We start from the raw sequence: 25,491 nt of genomic DNA on the forward strand, positions 1-25,491 counted from the left end.
TTGTAATGTGTAATCCCTACTGTAGGCACAGAGAGCCTGCCTTGAAATTTCAGAAAGTCCTCTAGTCCCCTGTTATCGATTGAATGTTTGTGTCTCTCAAATTCATATGTTGAAGCTTTATCTTCCAATGTGGTAGCATTTGGAGATGGGGCCTCTGGGAGGTAATTTGGGTTAGATGAGTTCATAAGGGTGGGGCCCTCAGGATGGGATAGTTCCTTTGTAAGAGCAGACACTGCAGAGCTTGCTCTCTTTCTCTCTAAGCGCAGGAACTAAGAAAAGGCCATGTGAACACACAGCAAAATGGGGGCCATCTGCAAGACAGAAAGAGAGTTCTCACCAGAAACTAAACTCTACCAGACCTTGATCTTGGACTTTCCAGCCTCCAGAACTGTGATAAAATCAATTTCTTTTGTTTAAGACACCCTGTCTATGGTATTTTGTTATGGCAGCTTGAGCTGACTAATACAACCCCCGTAAGTCAAGTTTTACTCCTTTCATACAATCTTTGTGGATTAACTCTTAGCAGTAATTTCCTCCAAAGGATACAAGAAAATGGCTCTGGCCAGTCAACGAATAATTATAATTTCAAAGAAGCGTAACATTCATGTTTGGTTGACTCCCTTTGTCTTCATCATTGTGTTTTTCCATTTGACCTTGACTTTATTTTTTTCTTTCATAATGTTAGAAGATCTAAGGGTGATGAGGCCCCCAGGTGTTGCCCAGTCCGTGCTCTTTAGACAAAGTCCTGCAGAAGGATATTTAGACGTTGGGAAAAAATTTTGTTGAGAATGGAATGGACAGATTCTGAAGATAAATGATAGATGATGCCATCTTCTACCCGAGTAATTCAGTCTTTGAGCCAGAAATCTGATTTGAGAAAATCTGTTGGGAAGATGATAGTGTAAATATGGGATCAAATTCTATTGTGTGAAGAACTGGAAAGAAAATAATAGACAGAGAGTTATTGAAGTTAAATAGAATTAAAATGAATCCAGCATCCTTCCACAAGACTGGAAATAAATCTTCAAAATTCTGCCCTTATTTTTATGTTAGTAAATATTCCCCCATTTACTATTTTAGCATTTTTATATTTTAATAGTGCAGTAATTGTTCTCCTTAGTCATTTAAAACACAATTTAGCAATTACTTAGTTTAGTTCGTACTTGTAAACTTATTTTTAAAAATATAATTGAAAACTGCAAGATGATTAAAGAACTCACAACAATATGCCTCAGGAAAGTTAAAAACATGGTAGGATATCTGATAGGGAAAAATTCAAAGAGAAAAAGTCCTGATGTTTTTATCTTATTTCAGATATGCATATTGTAGGAATCATAAAGATTATTTTAATAATTGTTTTTAGATAATTGATTTGCCTATGGACCTCTTCAATTATTAATTGGCTTTTCCTCAACAGCGCTGCATTGAAAAATGTTTTATTTTTAAAGAAAATTTGAAAATGTTGACTGACAAAACTAATTATCTGCTTGAGGAGAACCCATGAGACTAAAACAATACCTCTTGATTGATTGTAAAAGAAAAATAAGACAATTGAATATTTTCTCTTTTTTTCTAGATCAAACATCAACACTTTCAAAGGCAAAACATCATTTATTCAAAGAAGATGTTATTTGACAAAATTTTAAAAGGTATCTTTGATGGTGTTTATTTCTTTTAGCTATTTTTCTATGTTTGAACAAATGCATGCTCATGAATCTTAATGTTGCAAATTCATTTCTGTAAGAGAAAGGCTTGTAACTGAAAGATGGCAGCTATCAGAAACATGGGGTTTGGGTTAGAACTGAGATCTAATTTGGTCACACGATTCACCAGCTTAAGCTCAGGTAACTCGTATATTCTTTCCAAGCCTCCTTATCCTTCAACAGCACAGTGTGGTGAGAATTGCAGTGGGTAATGTGTGAAAGCACTTAGCTTCAGATTTTACAAATAGTAAGCATTAGATTAGCTAGCTGTTAGAATCTTCACTATTAGTTATTTTCATTAGATAATTATGTTTCTCATGACAGAAGAAAATTATCTTTCTGGACAAAAAAAAAATATATATATATGTTAACGGGCAGAGAAGACATTTGAAATAGTGATTTAACAGTTTCCCTCAAAGGAGGTGGAGTTGCATAGAAAGTGGAGGAAGAAATCTGGGGAAGTGGGAGGAACGTCAGTGCAAACCTCTCCTCCTTCTCTGACCTTCCCTACTCATCCTGCCTTCTTTCCTGTGCTGTTACCATTGATGTCTTCTCAAATCAATACATCAAGAGCAGAATATGGTAGTCTGAACACATACTTCGTGTATTTTTATACTTGTCAACTTAACATGGACATGATCACATTCACCCTCTTGTAAAGACAAATTCAAAAACTTGTCCTAAGTTAGTGGCTGTTGAGTTAGCTTTATCTTCCAAGTGCTGTGAGAGATATTTCATTTTAAGAGCTCCACAAAGGAAAGTGAATAAGGAAATATTCATATTTTCATCAGATGTATTCGTAACCTTCTCTTTACCAAAGATAATTGAAACCGTTAAGTATTTGTAGGTCTGATATATTCATTATATTTTAGTCTGCAGGAATTTATTACCATTTTTCTCTGGCATTTTTCACCCAAGATTCAACGTTTTTGACTAGTGAGGTTTGACATTTCATGTAGATAGATATAAGTAAAATAACAATTTATTTCCAATATTAATTATACACGTGGTGCATTTTATTGCCCTCATAGACCGTATTTTCTATTACTCTGAGTAAGCATAGCAGTCTTGTCTGTAATTTCTTCCTACAGTAATTGTACGACCCATGCTACAAGCAAGTTGCTTCAATACGTTGGTGATTCTTTTACTTCAGAAACTTCTTTTCACACAGAGATGAACTTGGTGCCATATTAATGAATTTGCTATTTAGTCATCAACATTTCTAATGATAAATCTCTCAGAGCATCATATGCCTGTTTGAAATTTTTTTTGTCAAATACACAATTTTACCTCTATATAATTTATATACTTACAAGTTAAGTGCCTATTTTTTTTCATATAAATAGAATTAGGTGATTTGCTTAACTTCTCTAGATTTCAGATTTTCTACTTGTAATAAAGAACAAATAATAGTGCCTATCGTGTAGGGTTTCTACAAGGATTCAATGAGATAATGCACAGCATTTCTAGCACTTTGCACAATGCTTGATGTATAGCAAACTCAGTAAGTACACTTGATTAGTTATTACTACCATTATCTTGATGTTAAACACCCACATCTGGATGGAACTGACATAATATTCAAATGGGCTAAATCCTTTGGATCCTTGTCTGTTAATTCCAGCATTTGTATCATCTTAGAATCTATTTCTGTTTCTAGTGCTTTTTCCTTGAACATGAGTCACATTTTCCTATTTCTTTCCATGTCTAGCAATGTTTTATTGTACATTGGACATTGTGTGTCCATTGTAGGGAGTCTGTATTAGGTTACTGTTCTGTAAATAGTATTGTGTTATATTCCGGCAGGTAATTAATTTGTTGACAGATTCTCTTGATCTTGTCCGGCTTAGTTTTAGTCTTTGTTAAAGTAGATCTATTGTGGTCTTGAATTTGGTCTTAGACTGCATCCCTTACTCTAGTATAACACTTACTCTTAAGACGTGGTCTTTTAGGGGTCTCAACTGAATGCTTACGGTACGTGGTGGGGTCTCTCATTTCTGGCTGTGCTGGAAATCCAGTTATTTCTCAGCAGTGAATTCAGGTGTTAGCTCTTAGTCCTGCCACAGGAGATCTCCTCTAAACCTCATGGAGTCTGGCGCTAGGCGTGGGCAATCAGCCTTTGGCCGAGAACTTATTATTGTTAATCCCCATTCAGAAATCTCACCCCCCACAGAAAAGCTTCCACTTCTCAGGTACAACCTCCACTCTCACCCCAAATTGTATTTACTTAAGCAGCTCGGAAGTGTGATCTCTGCCGCCGCAGCTCAGTGAGACCACTGCTTTACCTGGGCTCCTACTCACTGATCTGTAGAATGAAGTGCTGTTAGGAGAGAAACTGGAGTGATCTTGGGTGATCATGGAGCTCATCTTGTATGTTTTCTTTTTCTCAAGAATCACAGTCCTACACTGCCTGCTTTTTAATATCAAAATAATTGACTCAAATATTTTGTCCAGTTTTCTAGTTGTTTTAGAGGCAGAGAAGAACCAGTGCCAGTCGTTGGTCATGGTTATAAGCAGAAGTCATGTTTATGCATAGCTTTAAATAAATCATCCTATTGAAATTGACATTATGGTTTGTATGAAAATTTATTCCATTTGCAAATATCGATCATCTCTTGAAATGTTTGAGAATAGCATGTTAAAGCCTCTGTAACCACATTTTAAGATCTTGCTCTTATGCTTTTTCTCTCCTAACTTTCTATTAAGAGATATATATTAGAGTTAGTGAAACTATAAAATTTACCATTCAATCTGGGATTCTTTTGAATGTGAAAGAGTAAAGTATTAAAATTTATGCCAGAGTTACCCAGGGTATGCCAGATGGTCACACCAGTTACCATCCAGTTTTTCAGCTAACCTTCTAACTATATGGTTGAACGCAAAATATGTATCTTCATCTTGAATATCTCTCCAGTACCAGATATGTCTATCCCAGAGTTCATAGGAAATTATTCCTAATAGTCTATCAGGCACTTAAAGATTTATATCAAAAGATCTAAACTTTTCATTTACCTCACTCTTACCCCTTGTACTAGAATTCTCTTACTATTTCTTATTCAGTAAATGATCCCACTCTTCATCCAGTCATCAAAATTGACTTTCTGGAAATAATCTTACATTATCTATTCACTTACTCTCATACCTCTAGTCAGTATTCACGTTCTGTTAATTCTACACTTTTAAAGATTTGAACTTTCTTTTCCCAAAAATCCTGTTATGACCTTTACATAAAGCCCTTGTAATCTTCTATCTGGACTGTCGATGCACTTTCTTATTTGATATCTCAGTCCCCAGTTTGGAATTTTTTTGTTTATTTTCTATTCTTCTGTTAACGTAGTCTTTCTCAAATATAAATCTGATCACATTAATTCTATGGCATGCCATTATCTACTAAACTCTACTAACTCTAATGGCTTTCCATTATCTACTAAAGGTTGTTCACATTTCTGGCTTGTCAAACATGATTATTTGACTTGACTTTGCTGTCCTCTTCATCTTTGTTTTCTCCCTGTGACCCCTTGAATCCAACACATCAGCTATAACAACACACTTTTTTTCATCATTTGCTACCTTTTTATAGAATGCCTTATCCTCACCCCCCAAGTTCCCTCCTACCTTCTCGTATTTATAGACCTAGTTCAAGCAATATCTTCTCTGTGAAATTTTTCCTGACTAACCCTAAGGCAACCTCCTCTCAAAGTGTGTTGATAGCACTCCTTCCCTTTACAAAACCCCACACTCTAGAGACTCCTATCGTATTACCTATATATTATTTTAATATTCTTTATTTCTCTTGCTAGCCTATAAGACCTATAAGGATAAGCTCTATATCTTACTCATATTTGTAATGCCCCAAATTATCAATTTTATCTACCATATATTGAATTTAATGTATTTATTGAATGAATTCCCGTGTATGTTTAAAATGCAAAGTAGGTTCTTGGATTTATTTCAAATACTCAATTAAGATTTCTTGGGTTTACAGTTATAATTTAGTAGATACAAGACTATATATTTCATTTCAAGAGTGAACCAGCCATCATTCTGTGCAATCATTTATTTGTTCATCAAATATTTATTAAACAATTACTATGTTATTTTGCAGGCACCGCATTATGTTTTAGGGATTTCAATTAACAGTCTTGACTCTTATAAAGTGTCTAATACTGGAGATGAGTAGCTTAATGATTTTATTTTATTTTATGCCATATGTGATATAGCGAAGCATACATCATGTGTTACGAGTATATATGAGTGGAAAATCCAAACCAAACTGGGCTGAATCTTGAATTGAATTTTGAAGGAGTCATATGAAGAAGGGAAGATAACACAAAAATATCTTATGAATGTTTTTGCAGGAAAATATAGTCTATACCTGCTAAGCCTTTGTACCAAGTATACCTATACACCTACATATGTATTAAATGAAAGCAAATAGCAGTTTCATAACATTTTTAGCTCATGTCATCTTATGAGAGTTAGTAGAATCCCACATAACCCAATGGTGTACAAAGTAACATCATTTTAAAAAATACTGCCCAATCCGCTTATAGGAGAATTAGCCAGAAGTAAATCACTTTTCAGTATAGTCAGCCCTGAGTAGTTAGCAGTTGAAAACATGGATTACCCTCAGAATTGATAAATGTTTGCAGAAAGAAGGACCAATAAAAGTAATACATGAAAGCTAAATACGTCTGCCACATAAAACAAAAACAAAACCAAAAACAAAAAACCACATATCAAGGTATTATCTTTTGGCTTTCCCTAAACAGAAAATGGCAGGAAAAGCAAGGTCTCTCTACATTTACTGGACATTGCACCATGTTCTGAGTAATCTGAGCTTTTTGGAGTGAAATAGGGTTTTACATCTGGGATGGGTTACTTCTTATAAAAATTGATTTAAAATCTGGTCTGTATAGTATTAAGAGAATTTTAGAACTGATGAGACCTTAGCAATCATCCAGTGTAGTGTTTCTCAATCGTGCTAATCATAAAAATCACCTGAGTCACTGATTAAAATTATGCCTACGAGACATCTCCTCTGGAACTTGAGTTGTTGTATTTGGGTTGGTGCCCAGAAATTTGCATTTTAAAACAACCTCGGTCAGTGTTTCCTAAATTTCTGGGGTGATAAAATCATTTGAAATTCACGTTAACCAAGCAAATTTCAGAAAGCCTGAGACTCATTACATCAGAATCTCCAGGGGAAGGCCTGTGAAGCTATATGTGTAACACGCTTCCGGGGTATTTCTTATCATCAGCTAAATTTGGGAAACATTGATATATTTAATCGATTTATGTTATAATCTGAGTAAATTGAGAGGTTTAGGGAAACACAATGAGGAAGTGGAAAAAAATCAGCATTTTTGTGAGGGAGATATTTTGATCCTCATTATTTGTTAAAATTAAGAAAATCAGCCGGAGAGAGTTAGATGGCTTGCCAGAAAAAGAAAAACTAGAAAATAGAGCAAGAATTTGTACCCAGCTTTTCTGATTTTATATTACTTATTCTTTCATAATATATCATCCCATGATAAACTTAGTAGGCATATGTTACACAAATTTTTTTGCTATTAATGTGCTACTGAATTACGATCATTATAATTCTCACTATAAACCAATTACATAGTTCTTGAGTGAGAGAAAAAGAGGAAAACTCAGAGCTAGCAGACTGGAAATTGTGCATAGGAGTACTACTTGTGTGTGTGAAGAGGAGAGGCGAGTATGTCCTCTTATGTTTCTACCTTTTCACATAAGGAAAAGGAAGCTTCTTCCTCTGTTTGCACCATTCTCCGTTCTTCATTCCACACTTACTAGTTCTTTTTCTAGGTGGAAGATATGACCAATATAATTGGTCAGAGTCTGAGACATTTTATGAGCCACTTTTTACAACTGAATTGTATTCCTGCAAGGAAAAAGCTGCAGTGTGGGAGCTGGATTTCTGTTCCAGCACTCCTGACCTACTGTCGATTGGTCAAGTAGAATTGATATCCTACCCCGGAGACCCAGCCTTTTTCGTCTAAATGGAAAGAGTAAAATGACCATCTTAGTCCATTCGGGCTGCTCTAACAAAAATACCACGGACTGAGTGACTTAAACAACAATGTATTTCTCATGATTCTGGAGGCTGGGCAGTCTAAGAGCAAGGCACCGGCAGATGTGGTGTCCCACCTACTTCCTGGTTCATAAACGGCTATTTTCTCGCTGGGTCTTCATGTGGTGGAAGGGGCAAGAGAGTTCTCGGGAGTCTCTTTTATAAGAGTGCTAATCCCATTCACAAGGGCTCTACGCTCATGTCCTAAACATCCCCAAACTTATCACCACCCAATACCGTCACACTGGGGGATTAGGACTACAACGTGTGAATTTTGGGGGCACACGTTCAGCCCATAACAATGACTCCCTAATCAGTGTTGTCTATACTGGAGCTACTCAACTGGGTTGTATATGTGCTAGGGCATATGTATATATGTCATAGCGTGGTACGCAAATAATATAATTTTCCGAATGCATTACAGGAGAAAGTTTGTGTTTGCAAATATCCAATGATAGGAAAGCTGTTGCTTCATGAGGCTGTGATTCATTTTCCAGAGAGCTTTGATTGTTAAAACAGTCTTTCCTTATAATGTACTGAAATCTGTCCTGGCTTCTAACTTGAGTGCCAGTTTTATTCTCTAGAACTTCTGTCAACTATAGTCCTACAGTTATTAAAGTTAACATTATTGAACACATGTCATGTGTCAACATTATGCTAAGGAAATAAATGCTTACATCTCACTTAGTTTTCATAACATCCTTCAATGCATGATTTATTATTATGTTTTTTTCCAGATAAACATACATAAAGAAACTTTCTCATTGTCATTGAGCTATTAAGTGGCAGATTTAATTCTGAAACCCAGGCTAGTCTGAAGTCTACAGTGAAGTTGTGCCCACCAAAATGGCAATTTTGTGTGGTTAAACTTATTTTATGTAAACTTTTCTCTTGGGATTAAAAATGTTAAAATATTAAATATTCTGACTTCAAAAAGAGGAATAGACGATATGTCTGCACACAGAAACTCTGCTCTTTTATAGTCTTAAACCCATTCTTTTTCAGTTGTTGACATCAGAAAATTACCTCTTTATACAGTGTGTGCCCCAAAACATAAACTAAAAATTATTTTAAATGCATTGGTCTCCTAAATTATGTAGAAATAAATGTGAAGTTACAAACAAAAGTTACAATAATACTGCCTTAGACTAATTTTTTAGTATATTAATCTCTTAAATCACAGAGAAGATGACATGTGGAGTTACATTCCATTGTTACAATAATACTAGCTTTCGTAATTGCCCACATATTTACCTTTACTGAGATTTTTATTTCTTCATACAGAAGAAATTAGATTACTGTCTGATATCCTTTTGTATTCTAGTAGTTATTTACTCTTTACCTGTGGAATACCCTAAATTAAAAAAATTTGGGCATAAATTAATATAACATTTGATTGACATCATTATTACTATCTCTAAGTTGGGTAGTAACTCCAAAACTGCATGTGGATTTTCTTTCATAGTACCAAGTTTTGTTAACAAAATTGGGCAAATATACCCCATTGCCACATTGAGTATGGCAATTTTCTTTGGAGCAATGAAAGTATTCTATTGTTAATATTTGGAATCAGCCCCAAAGAATTAATAGGCTCTAATATTCATTTCAGGAAATGTCTCCCAATAACAAAATATCATTATGAAGTGAATTTTTAAAAAACCATTGCTACACCTTCTGTTGAATTACTACTATTTAGAAAATCAATACTGAGATATGATTTTCTAACATAGCCAAGAATGAGTTTTCTGGCGCTTCAATACAGAGTTATTTCCTACCTGGACTCAGAAAGAAGTCTGAGAAAGAATAGAAAGAAATGCCAGTGGAAGAAATTTATAGCAGAGAAAAAAAATTCAAATATCTAAAAATAATGCAGACAGCACATGTGAGCACATGCACACAATCTACTACTGGATGTTAGTTGAAGTGTCTTCTGGTTGAATTTTTTTATTCAGGAGTCCTTTAAAGATCATTTTATTGTGTCTATTACTACAAAGTTGTGTGTATGTTACTATTAAAGCATTTGTTAAACAATAAGAAAATTAGATTTAGATATAGATAAAAGTATGAAAGGTATTTTTCCTTTTATAGTCTGCCAATTAGACAAGTTTGCGTAGGACTTAATCTCAAACCTATTCTATTTTCTAGAAAAAGTGCGATACACTTTCACATATTGGGCATGGGTAAGAGAGAGAAATTCGTGAGACTTAGGTTGGGGCTTATATAATATAAGCCCATGGAATTTTAGAAGTAAGAGATGTCAAATTCAATCCCTTTATTTTAAAGAAAAAAAATTCTGAGGCTTAGAGAGCTGAAGAGAATTGTTCACTTATATTCAAGGTTAGACAGTTATTAAGGCTTAAGCTAGGTCTCAGAGAAGGATGGAATTTTATGACATTGGGTAAAAAAAGAGTATTTCAGAGATGTGGAAGTCTGTGAGCAAAGGACACTGAGTATAATGTTTTCAATGGTGCCCATAGGGATACCTATATGTAAAGATTATAGACAGGAAGATATTTGACTATAAGCCTGAGAATTTATTGAATTACAGAACACACAACAAACAGCATAAATTGACGTAGTGTGGATAAACATCATTTGGCGTCCCTTGGCTTCTGAAATCTAGATACAATTGTCTTCAAACCCTTCTTCCCGCCTTTTTGCCACGGGAAGACCACAGTCCACACGGATGTCTGCACATCCCTTGAAGGGTGAGTTTCATCTAATTATCCTTGACTCTGGTCATCTGGATCCCCTTTGAATTAATTTGGGTTGTGGGTCGTACTGCCATCTCTGTGACCTGTCTCAGTGTATTGTTTCCTCGATTTCCACAGACCCACAGACACACGTGCACTCATACATGCACCCTGGTAGCTTCAATTCCCTGCACCCTAAGGCTCTTCCCAAAGGAATCTGTTTTGTCGTTTTTCACTATTTCTTCAAGGACAAAAATTTTCACATGGACATCTGTTTAGATAGTATCTTATTATTTACTGAAAAGAGATCTGCAGAAGCAGAGTGCCAGAGGGCTGCCCTGCTCTTTGATCCATTATGAGTTAATTTTTGTATGTGGCGTGATCCTTATTTATTTACTTATTTACTTATTTATTTATTCCTGAGGAAGATTCACCCTGAGCTAATATCCACTGGAAATCCTTCTCTTTTTTTTCTCTTGAGGAAGATTAGCCCTGAGCAACATCTGTGCCAATCATCCTCTATATTTTCGTACATGGGACACCTCCACAGTGTGGTGGGTGAGTAGAGTAGGTTTGTGCCCAGGATTTGAACCCACGAACCTGGGCTGCTGAAGTGGAAAATGCAGAACTAAACCATTGAGCCACAGGGGTCGGCCCATCCTTATATATTTTTAACATATTGATTTCTCCTGAGTTGACAGTTATAGTGTACATTTTCCTATTGTTTTCTGTTACAATTCAATTATTCTTGCCTTTCTGTGACTTATGCTTTATAGATTTTATTGATTACACATTGTCATGTTTGTGCATTTATGACAGTTATAGACATTTTGGATTGAATCTTTTATTGCTATAAAGTGAACCTTTTTATGTTGTAGAGGAGGAAGACATTTCCTCTAACCACTCTGGATCCTTCTGGCCAGAAAACGAATAAAATTCACATGAGACAGAATAACAGAAGAAAATTAAACAAAGCTTTATAACATGTATACATGGGAGAGACTCAGGCAAACTCAGCTACTTGCCAAAATGGTAGAAGCTCTCACCTTGAACACCACCCTCAGGTAAAGACAAAGGAGGATGTGGGGGATGGGGGGAGTCAATCATGGGCGGTTACCAAAAAAGCACAGTAAACAAGAATAAGGTTATTATGCAGATTTAAGTCCTTGCCTTCTGCATTGATTAAGAGTTTCTAGAGATAATGTCATACCCCCTTCTCCCTGGTATAGAGTGGGAGACACCTTTACAGATGGACATTTCCTTTAAAAATGTAAATGTCTCTTATGAACCATCAGTAAATTCTACTTTTCAGAGTTTCTTTTCTGTCTGCAATTTTTAAAAGTAACCAGCCCCAAATAATCCTCATGTCAAAGAGACATATCTTGGGGTGGCCAATTCCAGTCTTCGACAATGTCTTTCAACATTTTATACAAATTAAAGATTGATATTAATATCATAACTCTCTAAAATCTGCTAGTGTTTGTCTGGCAAGTCTCTTTTCCTTGTTTTCTCATTTATTCTTTTCTCAGCTACCTGCTTTATACATATCTTTTATAGCAAATAGACACATTCTTTTCTTCCGTATTTTTTTGTGTGTGTGTGAATATCAGTAACTTTCTTAGGTGACAACGTTTAGTAATTTTTTATAGTTGCAATAGTAAATCAGTGTTCTCGAGAGAAACAGAATCAATAGGAGATAGATATAGATATAGATGTAGATATCATAGACATCGATATCACATATATGCAGCTTTATTATAGGAATTGACTCATGTGATTATGGAGGCCAAGAAGTCCCACAATTTGCTTTCTGCAAACTGGAGAACCAGGAAAGCCTGTAGTATAATTCAGTCCAAGTCTGAAGGCCTGAGAACCAGGGAGCAGATGGTATAAGTTCCAGTCTGAGTACAAAGGCCTGAGAATCAAGAGTGCCACCTTCTCCATTCTTTGCCCACTTCTGCCTTCCTAATAGATTTGTGTTCTGTGCAAATGTATATGCTTGCCCCACACAGCAATATGGCACAGGGGATGCTGTATCTGCACTCAGGTATTGAACCTTCTTAGTCCATGTATGCCAATCAGAAAATGCCTTTTATCTTGATGGCAATTATTAGCTAATAGTAGATGAATTATGTCACCACAATCTCATTGAAAGAAGGGATTAATATTTCATGGTTGTGGGAGAGATTTGCTTTGACTTTTCAACTGTCAAACATCAGGTGGTGGCGGACGGTAGGCACATGACTTGAGCCTCTCTGGGTTACTTATGACTATTAACAGAAGTATACTTAGAATGAAGCCAATGGTGAAGATTATAAAATAGAGAGACAAAAAGATCCTGGGTCCTTGATGACATTATTGAGGTGCTGATTGTACCATGTTTGGAAGCTTCACTAACTCTAGAATTCTAGGCATGGGAGACAATTAATATCCTCATTTTTTAAGCCAATTTAGGTGAAACTTTGGGAAAGTGAATATAAACATATTAGAATAAAATTATATTCACTCACATTATTCTTCACGTTTATCTCTCAATTTGTGTTACATTTTAATTTTTACATTACTAAGATTTTAAACTCCAAATCTACGATGATATTTCTCCCTTCTCTCAGTTGTTTAGCCATAGTTTTCCTCGTGCATGGATTTGATGCTCACTCCCCACCTTCGGCTGAGAGTTTCCTTTTCATTTGGCTGCTGCAATTCCTTCCTTGAGTAGTGATTTTTGCTTTGCTTTGCTTTTGCTTTTTTTTTAATAGGAAGAAATGCTCATAGTTGTTATATTCCTAAGAATTTTATGCCACTTTTCCATTTAAATAAAATATTTGTTAGAAAATTTCTCTTTTTCCTAGCGCTATATCATCATTGCTTCATGTCATCTGGAACATTCTTGGGCTTCAAATGGTTTCTCAAACTCTGCAATGCCTCTCAAGGAGACTCCACTTAATTTAAATTCTCAACCTGCTCCAGTGGGAGCTTCTACTTTTCAAAGGAAGAAGGAAATGTGCATGAAAGGCTGTTTCGGCGCCTGTGTTAGGAGCTGACAGGGAAGGGATGCTCATCAGGATCTCTCAGCAGGCCTCTCTGCCTCCTGCTTGCCTCAGTTATCTTCTCATTTGTTTTCTGTATGGCTGTATTTCTATTTAATGTTGGAGATAATAAGCTCTGGGCGTTAATAGTCCTCCTGTTTTTCATCTCTTGCTTTCCTCTAAGCAGGGAATTCCCAAGATGTTAATACTAGCATTTTATTTTTTGTTACCATGAAGTTTCCTCTTCCATTGAAATTTCAATGTGTTCTTCTAGGACTGCTCTTTGTATGATTCTTCAAGAAAAGAATTACTGGTCAATCTTTTCAAGATTTGTTTATTCTAATTTTTAGTGTTCTTGTGAAGAACGTATATAGTACTGTGTGGAGCTTTGTAAAGGCAAGCTTTGCCAAGCCACACAAAATGTCAAAAAACTATTTTATCCATTTACTTATGGCCAATTACCTTTTCCTCTTGATTATTGGCAATTATTTCTTAATCATGTCAGTTATTAGACTTAAAAGAATGTTATTGAGACCTGGCTCTACTCTACCATTTAAAATAACAACATCAGGATTTTGTAAAGAGACCAAACTGCTTTGTTGAAATGACTATTCTAAGCGTGTGGAAAGAGAAAGGTATGCATAATGTGTGCAATCATGCTTGAGGGTGTGCAGTGGATTTTAGTACAGATGTTTTGCTCATTTCTTCTGAGAAATTTGTGAGAACACTCAGCTGAAATGCCTGAGGAAATAGTAGTTATTCTTAGGTTGTCTGGATTTTATTTCTTTTTATGTTGTTCTAGAAAGGAGAAATCTTAAAAACATCAGATATCCTTTTTTCCATGCTGGCTTTTTAGGATTATCTGCTTCCTTCTTCTTATTTTTTATCATTATTGGCACAGTAAATTTGAAATAGAAACAAAATAACCAAGTATATAGATTGTTTAGATAATCACAGCCATAATAACTAAATTTTGAGTGTTTAACATTTGTCAGGTCCTATGTTTAGTGATTCACCTATATGATACCCTTAGTCTTCACAAGACTCTCTAAATTGTTTCTATTCCTACCATGCAGACCACGCATTAGTAGGTTGGGATCTTGTCTAAGGTAAGCAAAGATAGTTTAATGGGAGAGTCATTATTTGGCTTTAAAACCATCTGATTGACAGCAAAGAAATAAAAATTAAAAGATCTGGGGAGTGCTATAGGGGAGAGTATGAAAAAATAGTGATTGTCAAAGAATTGAAATTCTTTTTCTCACTAGCATTTCATAGGTCTGAATAGTGCATTTCCCTCAGTTGGAGAGTGGGTTGTGAAATCTGAAAGACCATCTGGGAAACCTGGGATGGCCCATGGGACTTTAGAAAGAGGCATTGCATATGACTGAGTGAGGCTGAAGGGATTTTTCTCTCCATCACCAAAACCAAGTGCAAGTTTTCCTCGGGACGGGCCTAGGGGAAGGAAGAACCTTATAACGCTAATGAAATTTTGTGTGGGTGTAGAAGCAGATGGAAATCAGCTTGTGCAATGAAGTTCCGAGAAAGCTTGGAGATTGTGTGGAAAAATGAGTGCATCCAAAAGACTAGAAGCACGCTCCCAAAGTAATGCAGCATTTGTGTTTGGGTGATGCTGGTGGGTTATGCAGCTCAGGCTTCTGCCTCACTATGCATTCCGTAGCCACAACATTTAATATTTGTGTTAATAATTCTTTTAGGTTCATTAAATTTCTAAATTTAATTTTATGTATTTTTTTCTGTAAATCAGACATTTAAAAGAATGCTAATTTGTAAGTGATGTGGTGGAAATATACCACACATTATAAATCCACAAAACCAATTACCTGGACAAATTCATGTAAATGAATGCATTCAGCCAAGTGTCATGTTACTATTAGTAAAAAGTACTTAATTTTTGCCTCTGCAAATGACCCAGATCCCCACTTGAAATACAGAAGCAGCCAGTTCATTTTAAAGGAGTCTGCCTCCTTCTAAAGTTTGGCACATGCTGGTTGTCTGCATTGCTTTTGCTTCCAGGAGAGCTTATGCTTCTGTACTTAGACCTTGCATTAACCACGTTTCAAGCTTCTGTAAATCTGAGGTTTAACATCTGCCCTACACGTATATGCTGGACACTCTGGACAACCTGCTAATACGACTGAGTCACTTCACCTCAGCCTCCTGCCTCCCTGTTGCCTCCCTGCTCCCTCAGGAGGAATCCTCCTCCTGGAGGTGTGCTTGTCAAATGCAAACCAATCCATCTGGAGGACACATCAACCACAGTTTTTATTGGCTCTCACTGGGACAGTACCCACCTCTCCTAATCACCCGAAGGCCAGGTACCAGACAACTAGGGACAGCCACTGTGGCCCAGAGCTGGCTAAAATTGTTCAAGCTAGCCAATCCAAAACCTGCTTAATCTGCCTTGCCCATTCCTTCGGAAGGAAAGTATAATAAAGGCTCTTGGCCAAGTTCTGCCTTCCATCCCCCTCTCCTCCTGATGGACCTCTGTGCTTCCTTGAGTATCTCCACTCTTTCCCCCCACCCTGGAGTGGGGTACTCCCTCTTCTTGGACACCATAAGTACAAACTATTTTTTCAATGGAAGTGTTTCCTGATCTGTGGTTCCTATTATACCCCACATTTTCTGGTAAAGTGCTATATTTTAAAACAGACATCTAGCAGCTTTTCCCTCTAGACTCTAGCATGTTTTTTGACTTATTTCTGCATTCTCTGCCTCATTAGCATTTTCTCTGATACATTGAGGTGAAAGGGAGGGGATGTGAACTCCATTTTTTGGGAAAACTCACATTTTTGGTTGAAATTCTCATTAATTGGAGATTACATGAAGTTGTAAAGAATAATATAGGGAGATCCCTGTACCCATTATCCAGTTTTCTTCAATGGTAACATTTTGCAAAACTATAGTACAATATCACAAAAACATTTGACATTAATGCAATCCTCTGATCTTAATTGCATTTTGTAAAAACATGCTTTTTGATTGTTGTCCTAGATAAAATAGATATCTCAATGTGGATGACATGCCACTTCCCACCTGTGAAAGCAGTCACAATTCCCATCTCTCCTCACAACCATTTTTGCAGCATATGAGAAATATTTGTGTTTAACATTTGTATGTTTAATATCTTGACCAAAGTACATTTCTGTATTTATGGTTGACTCATGATTATTACTATAACATCATTGACTATTAGAATTAAATGGTCAATACGTAAATTGAACTACCATGTTGAAAGACTAAAATTTTCAAAACTGTATTCAGACATGGTTTAAATTGTAAATTGACATTGACTGGGGGCCAATTCTAATTTTAGACATTTGTTAACATCATCTCAATTCTTTCTTTTCTTTTTTTGCTGAGGAAGTTGGCCCTGAGCTAACATCTGTTGCCAATCTTCCATTTGTGTTTTCGCTTGAGGAAGATGAGCTCTGAGCTAAGATCTGTTCCAATTTTCCTCTATTTTGTCTGTAGGTGGCAACCACAGCATGGCCACTGACAAGTCATGTAGGTCTGCTCCTGGGAACCAAACCCAGGCTGCTGAAGTGGAACACAATGAATTCAACCACTAGAAAACAGGGCTGGCCCCAACAAGTTCAGTTCTTGAATCCTTAAGAAAGTGTTTTGAGATCTTGATTGCATGTCCGATTAAATTTAAACTTGTTGCTGCCATGACACCTTACTATCCCATGTTGCCCGTAATTCCCGGAGGAATAGAAGAATACTATGTAAAAATAGAAGAAAACTCCATTTAGCGTTCTTACTCAAATTGCTCAGACTTCAGTGCTAAAAACAAATTCCTCCTTCCTTAGCGACTTTGTTTTCAGGATTGTACCTTTATGCTCTGCTTCCTGTTGTCCTTTTGGATACATATTCACACTATGGTTGGCATATTTGGTCTTACGGATTTAGGAAAATGGAAATAATCTCCATTTTAAATTGTTCATCCCTTGATGTAAGATGTAACGGTATAAGTAAAAATGAAAATCGAAAAGCTGAAATCTCCTCATGTTATCAGTTTTTGAAGATTATTTATTGAAATGAGTTTTTCGTTGCTTTATATGAAACTAACACAGAAAAATCAACACTAGCAATACTTTACTTCCAAAGGCTGTGATAATTGCCTTTTTTTCTATACTGAATGACAAACGAAAAGCTATATAAATGGGTTTTTTTCCCCTTGTGGATTTCTGAGCATCTGCTTTCAAATGTACTGAAAACATAAATTGAATATATGTGATTCTGGTGTGCTGAAAATAAATGTATGTATTTTGATAGTCTGATGTACTTATAATTCTACTTAAAAGGTAGATCAAAGCTTTTCTTTTTTTAGTACTACCTTTGAACAGAATTGGTTATTAGCATGGTTTGGTGTAAAAGAAACTATATCTTTGGGGGAAACAAGTCAAGACAAGTGGCTTAGATTATTTATTCTTCAAAGTAAATAAGTGTCTTGGGAAATAGTGTCTTCCTGGAAAGCTTTAAAATCAGAAGGAGCCAGGTTTTAGGTGGTTACTTCCTCTGAGTCCAATCTAGGTCCCATTGCAGTTCCCTAGTTTTGTTATTTGTGTTTTAGCCTGTTTGGGGGATTGATAGAAACAACATTGGTACAACCTATACATCCAAAGCCACTGCAACTTGTAAGGTGCCTTATGGAAATTACTCCCTACCCAACAAGACCCCCTACAAACCTGACTAGTGTATGTTTAATTTAGCACCTCATAGCAATTCAACTCAAATGTTTTCTTAGATACATTGTTTGTGCAAAGCTTTTTTTGTTTCTTGGGTTTTTTTGATTTTTTTGAGGAAGATTAGCCCTGAGCTAACTGCTGCCAATCCTCCTCTTTTTGCTGAGGAAGAGCAGCCTTGAACTAATATTCGTGCCCATCTTCCTCTATTTTATATGTGGGACGCCTGCCACAGCATGGCTTGCCAAGAGGTGCCACGTCCCCACCCGGGATCTGAACCAGTGAACCCTGGGCCACCGAGAAGCAGAATGTGTGAACTTAACTGCTGCCCCACTGGGCCGGCCCCTTTTGTTTGTTTTTATGAGGAAGATTAACCCTGAGCTAACATCTATGCCCATCTTCCTCTACTTTATATGTGGGACACCTGCCACAGCATGGCTGGAGAAGCGGTGTGTAGGTCGGCACCCAGGCTCCGAACCAGTGAACCCTCAGCTGCTGAAGCGGAGTATGTGAACTTAACTGCTACAGCAGCAGACTGGCCCCTGTGCAAAGGTTTTATATTACATCCGTGCTGCAACTCTTTAGAGTTCAGTTCTGATTTACATATTATCCTTATTCCAGTAAAATTGCTTTTCAATTAGATGTTTAGAGTAACAAATGTAGTCTATTAATTTTCATTTAAATTAAAAAAAAACATGAAAGAGTATCTACTAACCACTCAGAAATTTCCTAGCTGCTCCACTAGACTTCTATATGCTGGGCATATCTTTTGAAGTTAATGAGCTCCTACATATTAGTAGTTAGCTGAATTTTTTTCATGGTTAGAATATCTTGTGTAGCATTGAAAATGCCATTAAGCCACTTAGTGTTTTAAATGGAGTCATCTTAATGGATGCCTTTCAAAATATTAAAACAATTTCCCTGCTTTTAAAAAAGCCTGGGTGGGGGAGCACAATTGAATTGAGTTGTTCAAGTCATTTTAAAAGTCATCGAACATGGGTCATTTTGGCAGACAGGACAGTTGAAATTGATGCAAAATAAATCCCTGTTACTTGAAGACAAGATATTTGGTAAGTATGAGAGAAATCCTTTGTCCTAGATAAAAAGAAAGCTATATCCACCATTGAAAGTATGCTCTCTCTCCATTTAGTTCCTTTCAAAAAGGGCTAAATGGATTTAAATAACCCAAAGTATTGAACACTTTCAGAGAAGACTGTGGAGATCATGCTGATCTAATTAGCAAAATTGCATGCTTCGTATATGCCGTTCTCCTTTTTATCAGCCAATTGGAAATAATATATTATCAAAGGGAAACTCACTTTTCTTTTTTATGCAGTCCTCCTGCCCTGTGTTCCCTGCTCTGCTGCCATAGCTCTAGAATAAGCTTTTTGAATATGGACGAGTCCCTTAATTCTTTGCCCCAGTTCCCTTCCCTGGGTAAGGGAGCTGGCACTCCACCCTACCATTGCGTAAATTACTACCCTGAGGAACTGAATGCCACCCTAGGGCATTAAACCTCAAAGACTTGATGCACTTCCATGGTACTCACCTCACCAAGAGTCCTTTGCACACAGGAACCTTCAGGCAAGGCGAAAAAAAGATAACTAACGAAAGTGTTCATTAAGTTCTTATACTGTAAAGTATCAGGATACTTTTGTGGAACATTGAATGATCCATTCAGAGTGTTTTGGGTGAGTTTACTTAAATAGAAAATTTCTAAACAGTTATCTAAAACTGTTTCATTTGGACCCCTTGTTTTGAGACATTGCTCAGCACTATCGATGAGCCATCTGTGTGATGAGCTCTCTAGAGCCACGACAGGCTGTGCTGATCAGACTCAGCTGCTCCCTGGTGCCCACTGGCTTCACTTTTTTGGTCTCCAAACAAGCCCTTTTCAAAATTTTCATATTAACTGTACCAAAACTCCTCTGACTCTCTTCCCAAATCACACATACCAGAAAATGAGCTCACTACCTGCACCACGGAGCTTAGAGGCCTTAGTAATTACCTATGTCAAGTATCACCTCCTTTTTTATATAACTTTCTGTAGATCCTCACACATCCTTTCTTACATTCTTCATCTTTTTAAAAACGTGTCCTGCCTTCTTTTGAAGAACAACTCCTTCTCCTCTTGGTCATGTCCTGTCTTGACTTCATAAGGTTCTTATTCCATCCAGTATCCATTTTAAACAAATTTTGACATTCTTTACAATACCTCTCATGAATTTTTCTCTTCTGCATATAATATCCTCACCAAACCATTCCTGAAAAACGCTTATTCATTCTGACTATCCTCCTCACTGCGCTGTCAGAATTACTGCCTTCGTTATGTCACCAGTAAACATACGTAGCCGTAATCAATATGGAAGGTGAGTATCAGCTTTGGGGCTCATGTACAATGTTAAAAGGTTCTTAGCCTGATCCATAAATGCTATTCTGCTCATTTAGATGACATAAAGCTAGGGAAGTTTCCCATTGCTGGATCTTATTAGCCAAATGTTGTTGAAGAGCTAGATAAATAAATGAATGAAACATAAAGAAGACAGGTTCATGAGATTTGGTCTTGTGTCATGACCAAGGGAGAAACTTCTAGCAAATGTTCAAAACCAGAGGAAGTTAGATGCAGAGAGAGTTATTTTTGTTGATTACATTTTGCTATGTAACTTGGTCATAATGATGTAGCAGAGAAATTGGGTGGATTTATTTCTCTATCATTGCAAAAAATATCCGGGTATCACCGTAGAGGTCCCCTAACAGATCTTATCTTGGTACGAAGTGCCACTCACGGAAGTATTTGAGATTTTATATCTATCTAGGAGGCTATATTTCAGCTTTGCCAAAATACTATTGTTTTTTGCCTCAAATGCAAAATCGGCCTCTGAAACTCTAGCCTCTCCTTCTGCGTATTTTGGCCTTGTAGAGCTACAAAGGCAGGAAGCGGAACTTTAAGACTCACTCATTTTGGTAGATTGATTTCAAAAATGTCTTCAAATCTTCACCTCTTCTTCTATTTAGACCCTCTCCAATGTGACTGCAGATACTCCCAACAAAAAGTGGAATCTATTATGCCACCCTGTGAATTGGCCTGATTTGTTGACTTTGACCAATAGAATCTGGTAGAAGTACAGTGTACGAGCTCTGGAATAGCCTCAAGAGTCCTTGCAATTTTTGCTTATTTTCTTAAAACCATGCCACTGTCATGTGAACAATCCCAGTTGGTCAGGGCCATCCTGGACCAGCCTAGAGACTGTGAATGGATGACTTTTCTCTTCAGTGAATATTTATGAGGCTCAGTTTTATTATCTCTAAAATTATTGTAATAATAATCTTAAAGGACTTCCCTGATAAAAAAATTAAAAATCTAAGCACCAGCCAGCTAGTAGGCATTCACAATAATTTGTTATTTTCCATTCCTCTCTGAACATTTTACTCTTTTAGTCCATTATTGAGTTCTGCAAAACGTGTATTGAACATCATTGCCTGGCTCTGGGCTGAGTTCTGAGATTCCAAGGATAAGTAATACCCCAAACTCATGTTCAAGCATCTTACAGCCTTTAATGCAAACCATTAATTAGGTCACTTACTGACTACTTCACCAGGAGTCTTTCAGTTTCCTTTCGTTGCCAACATTCTGGTTTTATTTCCTATATTGTCACAAAACTATTTCACCAAAAGACAAAAGTGACCCAATCACTCCTTTATTTAACAACAATAAAATAACAAAGAAGACAATACCGATCTCTGATTTGTCTAATGATTAGTCTCCAAATTTCTTACAGCCAGCAAGGTCTTTCACAGTCTTTTAAACTATTCTCTATCTTTTCTAAACCTTGGGTTCCTCATCAGTAAAACAGACATAAAATCTACTTCATACATTTGATAATTAAATGTGATAAAGCCTTGAAATCACTTAGAGTGTCTTATGTAAGCGTGCATTAAAAAGTGGCTATTTCTATTGTTTCTGTTGTAATATTATTCCATTTGTATTGTTACTTCTCTCACCACCGCTGCTATTCCTACAACTTCAGCTGACTTTATCTCTATATTTGTTGACAAGGTCCTCCTTCTTCTGTTAAAGTGAACTCTCCATCATCTTGACAAATTATGCTCTTTAATTCTATCTTAAAAATTTTCACATACTATTTCCTCCGAAAATGCTTTCTAACCCTCTGTCCACCTTGTGTTTTCTATTCATCTTCAAGAATCGGTTTAAATATTACCTCCCCAGCGAAATATTACCTCATTCCTCGAGGCAGAGGTAGATATTCTATTTTTCATGACCCCATAGGTGTTTCACTCATCTCTAAAATGTCACTTACCAGCCTGTTCTGCAATTTGTTTATTTTCATATATTGGTTTGTGTATATTGAAAAGACATGTACTTTTTCTCAATAATTTTATTGCCCTAGGGTCTAGGGCATAATATTTGCTCAATAAATATTGTGATAATTAATATGCACACTTGAGGATTATTCTAAAAAAGCACCAGTATTCTTCTACTAGTATTTAAATCTAGGCTTTTCTTTTCTTTTTTTTTCTAATTGTACATGGCATTTTCACATCTCTCTCATTTCTAGGTCTCTTCTATTTTAAGGAGGAACATACTAATAAAATAATTCCAAAATTGTAAAATATTTCTGCTTTCTAATAGTTCAAATAAAAAACACATTTCACTGAAATAATTCCTATTTATGTTTTAAGAGTTTAAAGTCACATGTTCATTTCTCTAAAATATTTTTTTCTTGTTAACAGGCAAGTATTCATTTATTACTATGATTTTAAAACTTCCAAATTTTTATGTAAGAAATAAACAAATATGATTAATGTATGTGACCAATTCAACGGAGATAAATATTTGATTTGGTTTTGACTGAGTTTTTTAGTGGGCATTGACCAAATGGCCTTAATGTTCCCCTCAGCTTGACTAAACTTTAGACAGTTTTCTTTCTGATTATAGGTCACTGACCTCCTTTTTCTGAGAGCATTCACTTTAGAAAACTTGCAATTATAAATTCTTTCTCTGCCCCTTTGTAGTTTAAATCTTCCTTCAGACTCTTGCCAGGATTACAACCCAGGGACGTCTTTCTCCAAGATCTGGGGTCTGTCTTTTTGAAATGTGATCATCAAGAAAAAGCTCCTATCTCCCAGTATCCATGGAGGATAGAAAATTAACTTTGACAAAAGCCACTTAGCACACACAGATGGCCTAATCACATTGACCAACCTCCCCCAGTACTTTTCCACTAGCTCACTGCAGTGATTACAGCTTTCCCAGCTTGATTCAGTGGAGTGGAGTTCCATCTCTTGCCCCTACTGGAATAGTCTTGATTACTATTGCAATAGTCTTCAATGAAGTCGTCTCTACCTGTTTAACTTGTCTGGTGCAATTTTTCTTTGACAGCGTTTTCCATACATTATAAAAAAGGGAAATTTTAGATTTCCATTTCACAATGTGGATGCATTAATTTCCTGTTGCTGCTGTAGCAAGTGACTACAAACTTCTTAGCTCAAAACAACACAAATTTATTCTCTTGTTCTGGAGGTCGGAAGTCTGAAATCAGTTTCACTGGGCTAGGTGATTGGCAAAGTGTTGGCAAGGATGGTTCCTTCCAGAGGATCTGTGAAGAAAATCCTTTTTGTTCTCTTTTCTAGCTCTTGGACCTGCTTTCCTTACATTTCTTGGCTTGTGGCCCCTTCTTCCATCTTCAAAGCCAGCAGCATGGCATCTACAAATCTCATTCTGTTTCCATCATTATTGCCTCTGTTCTTTGCTCTCCTTCCCAGTTCCACCTGGAAAATCCAGCATAATTGCCCTATCTCAAGATTACTAACTCTATCACACCTGTAAAGTACCTTTTCCCGTCTAAGTTAATACCACAGGTTCGGAGATTAGCATGTGGATATCCAGGGGGGCCATTATTTAGTTTAGCATAGTGAGCTAAAAAGTCCTTAAGCCTACAAACCAACTCAAATCTGGGAACTATTTCATGCCTAATTTTACCAAAGGAATAAAATTTTAGTTATGCGTTTTCTGAGAATTTCTGGAAAAACTCATTATATAAATGAGAAGACTAATGAGTCATATTAAGAATTCAAACTTTTCTTTGCTCTGTATAGTGGTCAAACACTTGCACCTGTATGTAAAAGGCAACTGCATAGATTCAAATCTCATTTGTGTTTCTCAGGATTTTGCAATTTAGAAAATAAGTTTCTATGTTGTTTACCATCTTGGCATGTAAGGGTTTTAATATAAGATTACATTCTTTTCACATGACATTGTTTGGAAATATTAAGAATGGTAACTGGATTGCAAAATTACAGTAATATTTTTAATTGTTTCCATTTTATACTTGCTGAGTATACGAATGCTGTTATAATGGAGGTTGGACTTGATAGAGCTTAGCCTTGAAATTATAATCAAATTTACAACTTCTTGTTTAATTTTCTATATGCCACAGGAAAAGGAATCTTTCTAAAGGAGAAGGGGCTTTCTAAAGCAATCTTTTGTTCTGTAAGTGCAGTAATGTGAGGCCTCCACTACACACTGCAGGGCCTTGCCATAAAACTCAGAATAAAAGCAAAGTCCTAAAAACAGCCCCCAAGGGCTTATGTGACCTGTGCACTAGCTGCTCCAAGGTCACACCAGTCTCCTTGTTCTTTCTCCCACACGCCAGGCATGTTCCCGCCTTGGGATATTTGTTCTTGTTCTCTCTACCAGAACACTTTCCCCAGACAGCCTCGTGGCTCACTGACTCTCCCCCGTTAAGTCTTCGTCAAAAGTCACTTTCTTAGTGAGATCTTCCCAGAACAGACCATGTTCTTTCAAATTTCACCCCACTCCCATATTATGTATTTATTTATTTACATGTATCTTTATTTGTTTGTTTATTTGAATGAAGTAAAGCTTCGTACTGTAAAATGCACAAATCTTATAAAATTCCCCAGTGAAGATATCGAATATTTCCATCACCAGAAATCCCCTTGTTCCTTGTTCCTCCTACCAACCTCCTCCCTGCCCCCACAGACAGCCACTGTTCTCATTTCAATCACCACAAATTACTTTTCCCTCTTCTTGAACTTCATGAAATAGGATCTACAGAATGTACTCTTTCGCGTCTGGATTCTTTTATTCAATATAATCTTTTTGAAATTCATCCATGTAGTCTCATATATCTGTAGTTAGTTCCTATTTATTGCAGAGAAGTATTGTATTTGCATAATTATATTACAATTTAATTATCTATCCCCTGTTGATGGAGTTATGGATTG

The 25,491-nt window shown here is 36.4% G+C and overlaps 2 long non-coding RNA genes across 2 annotated transcripts in view; one reads left to right on the forward strand and one right to left on the reverse strand.

Moving 5' to 3' along the window:
* LOC139074169 (uncharacterized) overlaps positions 1-25,491 on the reverse strand; it is a 73,366-nt gene that overhangs the window by 34,584 nt on the left and 13,291 nt on the right. The gene's annotated exons all lie outside the window — the stretch shown is intronic.
* On the forward strand, positions 336-1,801 carry LOC139074172 (uncharacterized). Its single transcript, XR_011523707.1, has 2 exons — positions 336-473; positions 1,577-1,801. It is a non-coding gene; the product is annotated as an uncharacterized lncRNA (long non-coding RNA).

The sequence above is a fragment of the Equus przewalskii genome, chromosome 1, assembly GCF_037783145.1.
Source record: "Equus przewalskii isolate Varuska chromosome 1, EquPr2, whole genome shotgun sequence".
Lineage (NCBI taxonomy): Eukaryota > Metazoa > Chordata > Mammalia > Perissodactyla > Equidae > Equus > Equus przewalskii.